The sequence below is a fragment of the Schistocerca serialis genome, chromosome 12 (assembly GCF_023864345.2).
Source record: "Schistocerca serialis cubense isolate TAMUIC-IGC-003099 chromosome 12, iqSchSeri2.2, whole genome shotgun sequence".
NCBI classification, from domain to species: Eukaryota; Metazoa; Arthropoda; class Insecta; order Orthoptera; family Acrididae; genus Schistocerca; species Schistocerca serialis.
The window spans coordinates 164,550,201-164,567,160 of record NC_064649.1 but is presented as its reverse complement, the minus strand read 5'-3'; the positions used below and the strand labels follow the sequence as shown (position 1 = coordinate 164,567,160).

The 16,960-nt window shown below is 47.8% G+C and overlaps 1 long non-coding RNA gene across 1 annotated transcript in view; it reads left to right on the top strand.

Annotated features, from left to right (window-relative positions):
• The window catches only part of LOC126428197 (uncharacterized), a 721,501-nt gene that overhangs the window by 534,936 nt on the left and 169,605 nt on the right, over positions 1 to 16,960 (top strand). The window contains exon 2 of the long non-coding RNA XR_007576793.1: positions 9,168 to 9,211. This is a non-coding gene — a long non-coding RNA (uncharacterized LOC126428197). The remainder of the gene's footprint in view (positions 1 to 9,167; positions 9,212 to 16,960) is intronic.

Below are 16,960 nucleotides of genomic sequence, written 5' to 3'. Positions count from 1 at the left end.
CACCCTCCGTCGCACGGAATCCCTGATGCGCTGATGCAGCCCTGGAGAATGGCGTATTGTATCACAGCCGTCCACAATACGAGCACGAAGAGTCTCTACATTTGGTACCGGGGTTGCGTAGACAAGAGCTTTCAGATGCCCCCATAAATGAAAGTCAAGAGGGTTGAAGTCAGGAGAGCGTGGAGGCCACGCAATTGGTCCGCCTCTAACAATCCATCGGTCACCGAATCTGTTGTTGAGAAGCGTACAAACAGTTCGACTGAAATGTGCAGGAGCTCCATCGTGCATGAACCACATGTTGTGTCGTACTTGTAAAGGCACATGTTCTAGCAGCACAGGTAGAGTGTCCCGTATGAAATCGTGATAACGTGCTCCATTGAGCGTAGGTGAAAGAACGTGGGGCCCAATCGAGACATCACCAACAATCCCTGCCCAAACGTTCACAGAAAATCTGAGTTGATGACGTGATTGCACAATTGCGTGCGGATTCTCGTCAGCCCACACATATTGATTGTGAAAATTTACAATTTGATCACGTTGGAATGAAGCCTCATCCGTAAAGAGAACATTTGCACTGAAATGAGGATTGACACATTGTCGGATGAACCATTCACAGAAGTGTACCCGTGGAGGCCAATCAGCTGCTGATAGTGCCTGCACACGCTGTACATGGTACGGAAACAACTGGTTCTCCCGTAGCACTCTCCATACAGTGACGTGGTCAACGTTACCTTGTACAGCAGCAACTTCTCTGACGCTGACATTAGGGTTATCGTCAAGTGCACGAATAATTGCCTCGTCCATTGCAGGTGTCCTCGTCGTTCTAGGTCTTCCCCAGTCGCGAGTCGTAGGCTGGAATGTTCCGTGCTCCCTAAGACGCTGATCATTTGCTTCGAACGTCTTCCTGTCGGGACACCTTCGTTCTGGAAACCTGTCTCGATACAAACGTACCGCGCCACGGCTGTTGTCCCGTGCTAATCCATACATCAAATGGGCATCTGCCAACTCCGCATTTGTAAACATTGCACTGACTGCAAAACCACGTTCGTGATTAACACTAACCTGTTGATGCTACGTACTGATGTGCTTGATGCTAGTACTGTAGAGCAATCAGTTGCATGTCAACACAAGCGCCTTCATTTGGGCCAACTGGCGGTGAATCGAGGAAGTACAGTACATACTGACGAAACTAAAATGAGCTCTAACATGGAAATTAAGCGTTTCCGGACACATGTCCACATAACACCTTTTCTTTATTTGTGTGTGAGGAATGTTTCCTGAAAGTTTGGCCGTACCTTTTTTGAAATGGAAAATTTAAAGGAATGTACAATTGCATTACTTCTGAATCTTCTGCATGTAGGAAATTGTGCTATTCTTCGTTGACTTTACCTTGCATCGTTCTTTTTTCCCGTGTCCATCACTGTATGTATTATTATAATATCTGTCGTCTTCTTAAAGCTCCTCCTTCTTGTTAATCTTGCGAAAATATGACCGTGGATTTCCTTTCCCACATTTCAATTGTAGATGCAGGATGCAGGCAGCCGACTCCAGGGAAGACCAGTGCCTCTCCAGATGATATAAAACATGAAGGAATTCCTCCAAACTTGGCTCCACTTCACTTCAGTAAAAATACTTAATAGTATTAATTACGTGTTCCCTTGTTCAGAATCACATACAATAGAAAACAGTTGTAGGACGTCATACTACGTCAATACGTCTCAGCCATCCTTCTACATACGAGAGAATGAAACAAAATCATGTATAAAAAAATGAATGATGTTTCTTGTTCATTTGTCTGTGCCTTACTGCGGATTCATAATTAATGTGTTTGCCAGCGTTATGGTCGGTCTTTGATTCTGTCATTATCGCTGTTTCATTTTTTAATCAATTTGAACTTTACTATATCCAGGGGGGGGGGGGGGTCTTTCGCCACGTACCTACACATCTTCCATAGTGACGACACGACGGCCGTGCGCCCTGCTCCATCACTACGCTGCTTCCTCCTCTGTACGGCGGTTTGCCTCCCCCCTGTAGGAGGTGACGTCGCCACGTACCTACACATCTTCCATAGTGACGACACGACGGCCGTGCGCCCTGCTCCATCACTACGCTGCTTCCTCCTCTGTACGGCGGTTTGCCTCCCCCCTGTAGGAGGTGACGTCGCCACGTACCTACACATCTTCCATAGTGACGACACGACGGCCGTGCGCCCTGCTCCATCACTACACTGCTTCCTCCTCTGTACGGCAGTTTGCCTCCCCCCTGTAGGAGGTGACGTCGCCACGTACCTACACATCTTCCATAGTGACGACACGACGGCCGTGCGCCCTGCTCCATCACTACGCTGCTTCCTCCTCTGTACGGCGGTTTGCCTCCCCCCTGTAGGATGTGACGTCGCCACATACCTACACATCTTCCATAGTGACGACACGACGGCCATGCGCCCTGCTCCATCACTACACTGCTTCCTCCTCTGTACGGCAGTTTGCCTCCCCCCTGTAGGATGTGACGTCGCCACATACCTACACATCTTCCATAGTGACGACACGACGGCCATGCGCCCTGCTCCATCACTACACTGCTTCCTCCTCTGTACGGCGGTTTGCCTCCCCCCTGTAGGAGGTGACGTCGCCACGTACCTACACATCTTCCATAGTGACGACACGACGGCCGTGCGCCCTGCTCCATGACTACACTGCTTCCTCCTCTGTACGGCAGTTTGCCTCCCCCCTGTAGGAGGTGACGTCGCCACGTACCTACACATCTTCCATAGTGACGACACGACGGCCATGCGCCCTGCTCCATGACTACACTGCTTCCTCCTCTGTACGGTGGTTTGCCTCCCCCCTGTAGGATGTGACGTCGCCACATACCTACACATCTTCCATAGTGACGACACGACGGCCATGCGCCCTGCTCCATCACTACGCAGCTTCCTCCTCTGTACGGCGGTTTGCCTCCCCCCTGTAGGAGGAGACGTCGCCACGTACCTACACATCTTCCACAGTGACGACACGACGGCCGTGCGCCCTGCTCCATCACTACGCTGCTTCCTCCTCTGTACGGCGGTTTGCCTCCCCCCTGTAGGAGGTGACGTCGCCACGTACCTACACATCTTCCATAGTGATGACACGACGGCCGTGCGCCCTGCTCCATCACTACGCTGCTTCCTCCTCTGTACGGCGGTTTGCCTCCCCCCTGTAGGATGTGACGTCGCCACGTACCTACACATCTTCCATAGTGACGACACGACGGCCATGCGCCCTGCTCCATCACTACGCTGCTTCCTCCTCTGTACGGCGGTTTGCCTCCCCCCTGTAGGAGGTGACGTCGCCACATACCTACACATCTTCCATAGTGACGACACGACGGCCGTGCGCCCTGCTCCATGACTACACTGCTTCCTCCTCTGTACGGCAGTTTGCCTCCCCCCTGCAGGAGGTGACGTCGCCACGTACCTACACATCTTCCATAGTGACGACACGACGGCCGTGCGCCCTGCTCCATCACTACACTGCTTCCTCCTCTGTACGGCAGTTTGCCTCCCCCCTGTAGGAGGTGACGTCGCCACGTACCTACACATCTTCCATAGTGACGACACGACGGCCGTGCGCCCTGCTCCATCACTACGCTGGTTCCTCCTCTGTACGGCGGTTTGCCTCCCCCCTGTAGGATGTGACGTCGCCACATACCTACACAGCTTCCATAGTGACGACACGACGGCCATGCGCCCTGCTTCATCACTACGCTGCTTCCTCCTCTGTACGGCAGTTTGCCTCCCCCCTGTAGGAGGTGACGTCGCCACATACCTACACATCTTCCATAGTGACGACACGCCGGCCGTGCGCCCTGCTCCATCACTACGCTGCTTCCTCCTCTGTACGGCGGTTTGCCTCCCCCCTGTAGGAGGTGACGTCGCCACATACCTACACATCTTCCATAGTGACGACACGACGGCCGTGCGCCCTGCTCCATCACTACACTGCTTCCTCCTCTGTACGGCAGTTTGCCTCCCCCCTGTAGGAGGTGACGTCGCCACGTACCTACACATCTTCCATAGTGACGACACGACGGCCGTGCGCCCTGCTCCATCACTACGCTGCTTCCTCCTCTGTACGGCGGTTTGCCTCCCCCCTGTAGGATGTGATGTCGCCACATACCTACACATCTTCCATAGTGACGACACGACGGCCATGCGCCCTGCTCCATCACTACGCTGCTTCCTCCTCTGTACGGCGGTTTGCCTCCCCCCTGTAGGAGGTGACGTCGCCACGTACCTACACATCTTCCATAGTGACGACACGACGGCCGTGAGCCCTGCTCCATGACTACACTGCTTCCTCCTCTGTACGGCAGTTTGCCTCCCCCCTGTAGGAGGTGACGTCGCCACGTACCTACACATCTTCCATAGTGACGACACGACGGCCGTGCGCCCTGCTCCATCACTACACTGCTTCCTCCTCTGTACGGCGGTTTGCCTCCCCCCTGTAGGATGTGATGTCGCCACATACCTACACATCTTCCATAGTGACGACACGACGGCCATGCGCCCTGCTCCATCACTACGCTGCTTCCTCCTCTGTACGGCGGTTTGCCTCCCCCCTGTAGGAGGTGACGTCGCCACGTACCTACACATCTTCCATAGTGACGACACGACGGCCGTGCGCCCTGCTCCATGACTACACTGCTTCCTCCTCTGTACGGCAGTTTGCCTCCCCCCTGTAGGAGGTGACGTCGCCACGTACCTACACATCTTCCATAGTGACGACACGACGGCCGTGCGCCCTGCTCCATCACTACGCTGCTTCCTCCTCTGTACGGCAGTTTGCCTTCCCCCTGTAGGAGGTGACGTCTCCACATACCTACACATCTTCCATAGTGACGACACGACGGCCATGCGCCCTGCTCCATCACTACGCTGCTTCCTCCTCTGTACGGCGGTTTGCCTCCCCCCTGTAGGAGGTGACGTCGCCACGTACCTACACATCTTCCATAGTGACGACACGACGGCCATGCGCCCTGCTCCATCACTACGCTGCTTCCTCCTCTGTACGGCAGTATGCCTCCCCCCTGTAGGAGGTGACGTCGCCACGTACCTACACATCTTCCATAGTGACGACACGACGGCCGTGCGCCCTGCTCCATCACTACGCTGCTTCCTCCTCTGTACGGCGGTTTGCCTCCCCCCTGTAGGATGTGACGTCGCCACATACCTACACATCTTCCATAGTGACGACACGACGGCCATGCGCCCTGCTCCATCACTACGCAGCTTCCTCCTCTGTACGGCGGTTTGCCTCCCCCCTGTAGGAGGTGACGTCGCCACGTACCTACACATCTTCCATAGTGACGACACGACGGCCATGCGTCCTGCTCCATCACTACGCTGCTTCCTCCTCTGTACGGCAGTTTGCCTCCCCCCTGTAGGAGGTGACGTCGCCACGTACCTACACATCTTCCATAGTGACGACACGACGGCCGTGCGCCCTGCTCCATCACTACACTGCTTCCTCCTCTGTACGGCAGTTTGCCTCCCCCCTGTAGGAGGTGACGTCGCCACGTACCTACACATCTTCCATAGTGACGACACGACGGCCGTGCGCCCTGCTCTATCACTACGCTGGTTCCTCCTCTGTACGGCGGTTTGCCTCCCCCCTGTAGGATGTGATGTCGCCACATACCTACACATCTTCCATAGTGACGACACGACGGCCGTGCGCCCTGCTCCATCACTACACTGCTTCCTCCTCTGTACGGCAGTTTGCGTCCCCCCTGTAGGAGGTGACGTCGCCACGTACCTACACATCTTCCATAGTGACACACGACGGCCATGCGCCCTGCTCCATCACTACGCTGCTTCCTCCTCTGTACGGCAGTTTGCCTCCCCCCTGTAGGAGGTGACGTCGCCACGTACCTACACATCTTCCATAGTGACGACACGACGGCCATGCGCCCTGCTCCATCACTACGCTGCTTCCTCCTCTGTACGGCAGTTTGCCTCCCCCCTGTAGGAGGTGACGTGCTGCTGCTGGATTTCTCCCAGAAGTAGAGGAAAGGTGCCTAATATGAGACACACTTTTGTAAACCCATTTGAAAGACCTCAAAATAAGTGCAATTGTATTTTTTATGATGGTAATAATATCTTGCATTAATTAATTTTGTCATACAATTATCGTATTTGCAATAATAAACAATATTTCAGAGTAGTTATTAAATCTTGATAAACAAGGCATTTCGTAAAAATGAGATCGAGGTTTCCTGCTGTGAGACAGTAATAATATTTTACTTTAATTATTTTATTAGAGAATAATGATATATGAATATACAGTTTTTACATGTTTATTCGTTTCTGATCTCCTTCACTCATTGCACACTACTCATGTTTACATTTACGACATCCAGGCCAAACAAAATTGTCTTCTGTGACACCGCACTCTTCATGAGCCCAGCGACAATATGTCGTGCACTGTGCCCACTTCTCCCCGTGTCTGCCTTCAGAGAAGCGCCCAGTACAAAACAGACAGTCTGCGTCATCGTCATCACTGCTGTCTGAATCCCCGCTGTCATCAAGATGGACATCGGATGCCGAGTCACTAGACGATTCCTCTGCTTTAGGTCTACGATTGGAAGATCTTCAACTCTTCTCCCCAAATAACTTTCTGGCAGCTTTCTTAGCTTCAGCCTCTGATTTCTTATGCTTAGATTCTTGCAGTTGCTTCACATAAGGAGTTAGTAACGCAGCCGAGCACGAACGCGATGTTTGACCTATTTGACTAACTCCAGGTGGTTCTGCGATAGGTATCGTAATATGCGACACTGTCGCGTATTTGGATCCCCGTAATATGGCATATTAGGAATTTCGCCATCTTACACAAAGAATCACGCACTTGCTTGGAAAATGAGCCTAATTGTCAATAATTATAGGTAATACCGTCAGAAATAACAACAATAAAAGAGTGCAGTAATATCCACTCACCTTTAAGCTGAAATATTGTCTTAACACCGATGTCGCAAAAACTCCGAATACAAGAAATTTTGTATCAACCTCTACGTACTGTGTCCGGCTCAACTATAGCGTCCTACTCGCTGTGTCGTCGCCTGGCACGCAGTAGACGTGTTCAAGAAACTCTCCACCAGAGTGCAGCCGCTAACATGAGCACAGTTGGGCTGTCTCATAGTAGGGAACTATCGCATAGTAGGCACCTTTCCTCTATCTCTAGGCACGTCTCACGTATAAAACAAACACACATACACACAGTAAATAAAAGACATTCGGAAAACTTTAATATTAATTTTGGATTATGGAGAACATTGTCCTATAAATTAACTAAAATTGCTTCAGTCCTCCAGTTCCGATGACAGTCTTTTGGGGCCCGGGGGGGAGGGGGAGGGGGGGGGACGTCCCATGGTTGTCAGATGAACAAAAACAGTGATGACAACCTCCCGTTTACTCATTCTAAATAGAAGACATTCTGTCCCACTGTCACCTCGCGCGCCCATCGACCGAAAGAAGCGCCACTCTACGGGGGGCAGAGGAGGTCTCCAACAGTCCCCTCTGCGCCCTGGAGATGTGTGCTGGAGAGTATTCCGTGTGTCACTGCCGCTCCCCGCCTGTCCAGTTGTGTGTAGAACGACTGGCGCCAAGCCTCCATGTCGCTCGAATCTGTCTAATTTACTTCGTGGTCTTTTTTGCGATATGTGCGTAGAGGGAGTGAGCCGTGGCAAACTTGCTGTTTTGAAGAGCGCGCCGCAGCGCGCAGTGTGGAGCAGTCGCCCTCCGTTTCTGGCGGTGGCGCCGCTGTGGCAGTCGCAGCTCTTTGGTGTCTCCCTCTGGTGGGAAAGAGGACAGGTTGCCTGTTCACGTGCGTTTAAGGGGCGCCATCAGCTCGTCGGTCTGTCGCGGCGAGTCTGGTCAGTGGGTCAGCCGGGTCAGTGTGCGGCAGTCAGTGTCTGTCTGTCGTCCGGAGTGCTAGTATGTGTTAGGCCGCCAGTCTGCTCGAGTGTGCTCAGGCAATGGTCATTAGCGGTTGGTCGGTCGCGCACTGAGACACAAGATGACTTGTCCGTCTTGAGCGTCGGCGCGACGTATAGCGAGGGGTAGTGGCTTCGCGGCCGACACGAGAGCAGCAGGAGTGAAACCACGACGTCGCTCTGACCGGTGCGAGCTGCGACGCCGTGAGACGGGAGATCGGCGCGCCTTCCGGCGTCCGTTGAAGCGGCTGGCAGCGGACGGTTCGGGAGAGCGTTGGGGGTGCTGCGCCGGGTCTTCTCGAGAAATTGCAGTTTATTAGAAGTTAAGTCATTGGAGATATGTTGTTTCATTTAAATTGTTAAATTTTACTTGTTTCTTGGCCAGTCTCTCGTCCCCAGCTTGCTCGTCTGTCTCTCGTCCGTATTTGTTAAGCAGTTAGTGTCTGTCTGTCGGTCTGCCATATGTTACTAGCTGCCTTTGTCATGTTTCTCGGATTCGGTGTTAACGAATTTATAGAATTAAAAGCCGAATTCCTGAAATATGTTTTATCTTGCCTATCATTTTGCGAGATGCTAAATGTGTAATGTAGAGCATGTTGTACATTTTATGTAAGTCTGAAATTCATGGGTTTTATTTAAATAGTCGCATTCATAAAGTTGCCGCCCTTCCACTGTAAGAGTCCTTTATAAAAAGAAATTGCACTTTCGGTGGCAAATAATTTTTTGTAATGTGAGTGTTAGTACCATTTCCATCCCCCTTACGGGGTGCATAGTTAATGTGATTGTGTGAGTTGTTAAAATTTTTTAGTTTAAAGTAATCTGGTGTGTTGCAGATTTGCACCAGTGTAGTTTTCAGAGGTTATGAATTTTAAATCTGTTTTTGAAAAGGCTTTATGAATAAAATTTCTGTTGGTTGAAATTTAATTTGTTTCCATCAGTTAGTCCTTGGCAACTACTTCCACGCTCACATAGTGTGTTAATGTTCTTGATGATTCGCTAGTAAATAAAGTAAATTCTTTAAGAAAAGATTTTGAAAGAGTAAATTTTCACGGTTCAGGGAGCGATGTATTGCCTGACTGTTGTAGGAACTTACGGTCTCTGAATTTTAACAGTTAGTGATGCAAAGAACTCTACCTGTAAGTTAAGTCTGCACCTGTGAGTCCTCCTAACGCGAAACGTTCGTCTTTTTGTTTCAGAGTCGTGTCGGCCAGCCCCGAGGAACCTGACTCCACTGCTTGCTGTGAGTACCTCAGAGCCGCGCCGCGTCGCTACGCTATGTGCTTCAGCTGTACATACAGTACTGGCACCTACACAGTCTCTCACAAAGCCTTCTGTAATGCCTTTACTGCTGTGTGCCGTTTCGATTATTAAAAAAAAGAGAAACTAAGCAAATCCAAGCGACGATTATGTAACTTTCATCAATACGTCAGAGATATACAAGTTAGCGAAAATATGTTAAAAGACTTCGAGTAACATTAAATAGAACTGCTGAAGTCATGGATTAGCGGATGCACCAGCTTCATACGTGTTTATACACGACTGACCATAAAAATTGCTACACCACGAAGATGACGTGCTGCAGACGCGCAATTTAACCGACAGGAAGAAGTTGCTGTGATATGCAAATGATTAGCTTTTCAGAGCATTCACACAAGGTTGGCGCCGGTGGCAACACCTACAACGTGGTGACATGAGGAAAGTTTCCAACCGATTTCTCATACACAAACAGCAGTTGACCGGCGTTGCCTGGTGAAACGTTGTTGTGATGCCTCGTGTAATGAGGAGAAATGCGTACCATCACGTTTCAGACTTTCATAAACGTCAGATTGCAGTCTATCGCAATTGCGGTTTATCCTATCGCGACATTGCTGCTCGCGTTGGTCGAGATCCAATCACTGTTAGCAGAATATGGAATCGGTGCGTTCAGGAGGGTAATACGGAACGCCGTGCTGGATCCCAACGGCCTCGTATCACGAGCAGTCGAGGTGACAGGCATCTTATCCGCATGGGTGTACCGGATCGTGCAGCCACGACTCCATCCCTGAGTCAGCAGATGGGGACGTTTGCAAGACAACAACCATCTGCACGAACAGTTCGACGACGTTTGCAGCAGCATGGACTATCAGCTCGGAGACCACGGCTGCGGTTACCCTTGACACTTCATCACAGACAGGAGCGCCTGCGATGATGTACTCAATGACGAACCTGGGTCCACGAATGGCAAAACGTCATTTTTCCGGATGAATCCAGCTTCTGTTTACAGAATCATGATGGTCGCATCCGTGTTTGGCGACATCGCGGTGAACGCAAATTGGAAGCGTGTATTTGTCATCGCCATACTGTCGTATCACGCGGCGTTATGGTATCGGGTGCCATTGGTTACACGTCTCGGTCACCTCATGTTCGCATTGAGGGCACTTTGAACAATGGACGTTACGTTTCAGATGTGTTACGACCCGTGACTATACCCTTCATTCAGCAGGATAATGCACGACCACATGTTGCAGGTCCTGTACGGGCCTTTCTGGATACAGAAAATGTTCGACTGCTGCCCTGGCCAGCACATTCTCCAGATCTCTCACCAATTGAAAGTGTCTGGTGAATGGTGGCCGAACAACTGGCTCGTCACATTACGCCAGTCAGTACTCTTGATGAACTGCATGGGCAGCTGTACTTGTACACGCCATCCAAGCTCTGTCTGACGGAATGTACAGGCGTATCAAGGCCGTTATTACGGCCAGAGGTGGTTGTTCTGGGTACTGATATCTCAGGATCTATGCTCCCAAACTGCGTGAAAATGTAATCACATGTCAGTTCTAGTATAATATATTTGTCCATTGAATACCCGTTTATCATCTGCATTTCTTCTTGGTGTAGCAATTTTAATGGCCAGTAGTGTACTTCATATCCTTCTCTCATGGGTCAAATGGCTCTGAGCACTATAGGACAACATCTGAGGTCATGAGTCCCCTAGAACTTAGAACTACTTAAATCTAACTAACCTAAGGACATCACACACATCCATGCCCGAGGCAGGATTCGAACCTGCGACCATAGCGGTCGTGCGGTTCCAGACTGTAGCGCCTAGAACCGCTCGGCCACTCCGGCCGGCAGACTGGTTTGATGCAGCTCTCCATGCTACTCTATCCTGTGCAAGCTTCTTAATCTCCCAGTACCTACTGCAGCCTACATCCACCTGAATCTCCTTAGTGTATTCATCTCTTGGTCTCCCTCTACGATTTCTACCCTCCACGCTGTCCTCCAATACTAAACTGGTGATCCCTTGATGCCTCAGGACGTGTCCTACCAACCGATCCCTTCTTCTAGTCAAGTTGTGCCACAAACTTCTCTTATCCCCAATCCTGTTCAATACCTCCTCATAATTTACGTGATCTACCCACCCAATCTTCAGCATTCTTCTGTAGCACCTCATTTCGAAAGCTTCTATTCTCTTCTTGTCCAAACTATTTATCGTCCATGTTTCACTTCCATACATGCCTACAGCAGCCAAGTTCATCAAATGCCATGAGCAACGCAGCACAAACACATATCGCTGTACTTTCCCTAAAAGAGCAGCAACCGCATTTTTATTTCCAATCATGACTGGAAGAGAGGTCATGAATGAAAATCGCCAAGTTAGTTTAAAATCATCTCAAACTTGCTAATCTTTCGGTAGCCAGAACCTTCCGCTATGCTCAGCATACCTGCCAACTTTCAAAAACATAAATCCAGAAGATCCCAAATCGCAAAAGTTTTACGCGTGCATGCATCGCAAGGTGTTGAAACATAGCGACAAAAGACTACACAGAAAGCGATTACAAATAACGTTAACATATATAATGTAGGCTACATTTTCGAACTCTGAATCACACAAGTTACTTGCTGATGGGGAACAGTTCACACACTACACAAAAATGAGCTTTTCCGCTCTTGATCTTGGAAGCCACAATGCGAACGACACTGTCAAAACTACTAAACTGAACATTTATTTATACTTATTTACAAAATATTCTTAAGTTCACAGGACACTGGCTATATTCCATCACAGGTTGCAGAGGAAAGATAAAGATGAGTAGCTTTCTACGGTATCTTCAGAAATTCTGAAGCAAAACTACTCATGTAACGTGGACCACTGCTTCTTGCTTTCCAAACAGAAATGGACCCCAGAATTTCATTGGACGTGGAGGAGCGAAACTGATTGCGATTCTTCTGCACCAAGCTTAACACGCTCTCACACTCAGCAATGCGTTGCGGTGGAGTCGAAACAGAAAGCGTTAGCAATGGTAACCTATCGTTTTAGCTCCATGAATGCCCACCAAGCGATGCCATTTGGTATCATCTGTCAAGCCCTCGTCCTCAACAGTAGCAGGGCCACAGACTGGCTCTGAAGCAGTCCTCAGCTGACTCACTTCCCGTCCTCGGCAGCAATGATGGAAACCTTCCTATTAGACACTCTACAGAAGAAAACTTGACATCGCCAGTTTTTTAAACTTCTGCAACCTTTGATTGCTTCAATACTTCATTACTGAGGGGAAACTTGTTTATCCTGTAATCACATGCAGACCAGAATTAAGCCCTGACAGACAAAAAGAACGTTGATTTGTCTTTATCATTAAGTTTCTTCAACAAATTCATTGCCTGAACGGCAGAAACTACACTACTGCTCATTAAAATTACTACACCAATAAGAGATGCAGATGATAAACGGGTATTCATTGGACAAATATATTATACTAAAACTGACATATGATTACATTTTCACGCAATTTGGGTGCATAGATACTGAGAAATCAGTACCCATAACAACCACCTCTGGCCGTAATAACGGCCTCGATACGCCTGGGCATTGAGTCAGAGCTTGGATGGCGTGCACAGGTACAGCTGCCCATGCAGCTTCAACACGATACCACGGTTCATCGAGAGTAGTGACTGGCGTATTGTGACGAGCCAGTTGCTCGGCCGCCATTGACCAGACGTTTTCAGTTGGTGAGAGATCTGGAGAATGTGCTGGCCAGGGCAGCAGTCGAACATTTTCTGTATACAGAAAGGCCCGTACAGGACCTGTACCATGCGGTCGTGCATTATTCTGCTGAAATGTAGGGTTTCGCACGGATCGAATGGAGGGTAGCGCCACGGGCCGTAACACATCTGAAATGTAATGTCCACTGTTCAAAGTGCCTTCAGTGCGAACAAGAGGTGACCGAAATGTGTAACCGCGATGTCGCCAAACACGGATGCGACCATCATGATGCTGTAAACAGAACCTGGATTCATCCGAAAAAATGACGTTTTGCCATTCGTGCACCCAGGTTCGTCGTTGAGTACACCATCGCAGGCGCTCCTGTCTGTGATGCAGCGTCAAGGGTAACCGCAGCCACGGCCTCCGAGCTGATGGTCCATGCTGCTGCAAACGTCGTCGAACTGTTCGTGCAGATGGTTGTTGTCTTGCAAACGTCGCCATCTGTTGACTCAGGGATCGAGACGTGGCTGCACGATGCTTTTCAGCCATGCTGGTAAGATGCCTGTCATCTCGACTGCTAGTGATACGAGGCCGTTGGGATCCAGCACGGCGTTCCGTATTCCCCTCTTGAACCCACTGCTTCCATATTCTGCTAACAGTCATTGGATCTCGACCAACGCGAGCAGCAATGTCGCGATATGATAAACCGCAATTGCGATAGACTGCAATCTGACCTTTATGAAAGTCTGAAACGTGATGGTACGCATTTCTCCTCCTTACACGACGCATCACAGTAATGTTTCACCAGGCAATGACGGTCAATCGCTGTTCGCGTATGAGAAATCGGTTAGAAACTTTCGTCATGTCAACATGTTGTAGGCGTTGCATATCACAGCATCTTCTTCCTGTCGGTTAAGTTTCGCGTCTGTAGCACGTAATCTTCGTGGTGTAGGACTTTTAATGGCCAGTAGCTTATGTGTCGGTAAGATACAAATATAACCTAAAATTCCTTGGGTGGCATCCACTGGTGTGAAAAAGGACTAACAAGCTGTCAAAAACATAGATCATAACGTCATAGTCAGCAGTTTAATAAGGGGCAATACCTACTTACGTTTATTTATTTATTTACACGTCAAGTGCAGTAGCACCAAATTGACCAGCAAATCTCCAAGGTCATGGAACGCGTCAGTACATGAAATTACAACATAAAAGTAATAAAAGGTAAAAATAAAATGTTTATACCCTTAAAAAGTCAAGCCATAAGTTTAAGTAAATGCAATCAACAATATAACATAAGAACCAGCAACTCCTCAAGAGAATAGAAGGAGTGACGCATGAGGAAACTCTTCAGTTTCAATTTGAAAGTGCGTGGATTACTGCTAAGATTTTTGAATTCTTGTGGTAGCTTATTTGAAGTGTATGCAGCAGTATACGGCACATCTTTGTGCACAGGAGTTAAGAAAGTCCCATCCAAATGCAGGTTGGATTTCTGCCGAGTATGAAATGAGTGAAAGCTGCTTATTCTTGGGAATAAGCTAATACTGTTTGACACTAAGGAATATATATACATATATATTGAGAGGCCAATGTCGAACTAGTGAACAGGGGTACACAGGAGGTTGTTGAACTTACACCACTTATTGCCCGAACCGTCCGTTTCTGAGCCAAAAATATCCTTTTAGAATGGGAAGAGGTACCCCAAAATATAATAGCAAACGACATAAGCGAATGAAAATAAGCAAAGTAGACTGATTTTCGTGTCGAACGATCACTTCTTCAGATACCGCTGTGTGCTAGAAACTGCAAAAACTGAGCCTTACAGTGATTTAGCGTTAGTTTATTTTCTAAAGCGATGAACTGCACTATTTGAAACGGATCCAATGTCGCACACAACATCCTTTACTACCAAGCTAGTGTCGTCAGATACTAGACAGCGTATCATTGATATAAATAAGGAATGTGATGAGGCACTCAAGAATAAAACACACACACACACACACAGACGCACCATACAGCAACAACATGCAAATACAAAAATGTTAAGCACATAATCGCTACTGAGTGAATTTGGAGAACCAGCATTTGAGGCTGACTGCAGTACAGTTTTACTGCCGCCAACTTATATTTCACGGAAAGACCACAAAGATGAGCTAAGAGAAATTAGGGCTCGTACAGAGGCATATAGGCAGTCATTTTTCCCTCGTTCTGTTTGGGAGTGGAACAGGGAGATAAGAGGCTAGTTGTGGTACGAGGTACCCTCCGCCACGCGGAGCATGTATGTAGATGTAGATGTAATGATAAAATTCTATGTATTTTTCGCAGATAGCTTGACAGTGGCAATTGTAACCAAAATTGCCCTATAATAATAAAGAAATAGAATTGAAGAAGGGACTTGCAGATTATATGTCGTTTGAAGGCCTATATAAGACCACAGGCCGAGAAGAAAGAAAGAAATCGGGTTCCTTGCAACTGTAAACAAAGTGACGTTTTCTGTCCACACGGGACGTTACATGAAAGACATGGTGAACAGTAGCTGTTTGGGACAACCGCAACTACAAAAATGGTTCAAATGGCTCGGAACACTATGGGACTTAACATCTATGGCCATCAGTCCTCTAGAACTTAGAACTACTTAAACCTATCTATCCTAAGGACATCACACTACACCCAGTCATCACGAGGCACAGAAAATCCCTGACCCCGCCGGGAATCGAACCCGGGCGCGGGAAGCGAGAACGCTACCGCACGACCAACCGCAACTACACATTGCAAAAAGGGAAATTCCAAATGCCTGCCGAAACAGCAGAGAAAATGCGACTGGCGACTCTTTGGAGAGACACTCGGTACTAAAGTGCGCGTCATTTACGACGGCGGCCGAGTTTAGGTTCGTTCTGCGCATCTGACGTTACAAAACACAGTCAGCCAAAGAACAGAGAACGACGTTGCCAGAGCTCGACTGCAGTACAGAGCACAGGCGAGTGTCTTCAGTTTTAGAAACATTCAGTCATAAATAAAGTAATAGAAAAAAAACAATGTCTTGATAGCAGACTTTCTTTTATCGAAAGTTTGGAAAAAGTATTCTTTGTACCAACTGCTTCATATTCTATTAATTAATTAAACCAAACAAGCAATAAGCCTCCTATTTCAGGCAATAGCAAGGAAAGGTGTTTGTATCATTCTCACTAACCGCTTTTTCACAATAAAGAACAGCGGTAATTGTTTATTTCCTATTGTACTTCGACGAAACGTGAGTAATTTATAGTCATACCAACAGTGTTTGTCGTTATTTTGCGTGCTATTTTATAGTCCTTCAGGAGACCTATTCAACAGCAAGCTGCGTTAGCGTAATGGTTAAGGTGTTTGGCTGCTAAGCAAAAGGTTCTTAATTCAAACTTTTTTCGGAGCTTAATATTTTTTTTGTTTAAAAACAATATCGAAGTGTGTTACTTCATTAATTTTATTCATTTGAATAATGCTTTGTCTCTTCATTATAACCGTAATTGGTTTTCGGTTTTTCTGATTTTGTCCTCCGATGTTTCTTTTCACAGCAATTAAAAACGATGAAAAGGCACACATACAATATTCATGTTATCTGTTTTGTTTGTATATCTTCTCTTCTGCAGTCGCTGTTTTACTATTTATATTGAGATACATTGTTTTGCGACAGTATTAAAAGTATTATTTAGAGCAGAATTTGAAATATATCCTTCTTCTGCAACTGTAATAAGCGTCTTATTTAGATCAGACGGTTTTTTCTCTTTTGAAATATCTTCAGTGGTCAGTATTTTGTCTCCTCCATTGTCAAGTAACCTTTCGTAGTTTTTTGCTGCGGTAACACAATATTCAGCGTTTGTGTCGGCTGATCAGTGTTTTAGCAAATAAATGCTGTTTGTGTGTGGCACACACAAAAATTATATTTGACATAGCTCCGACGACTTCACTGATACACAGTATGTTTAAGTCCTAATGTTTTTGTAAGTCCACAGTTTTGTTTAATGTATTTTGTCTACTTCCTTTTGATTGATTGAA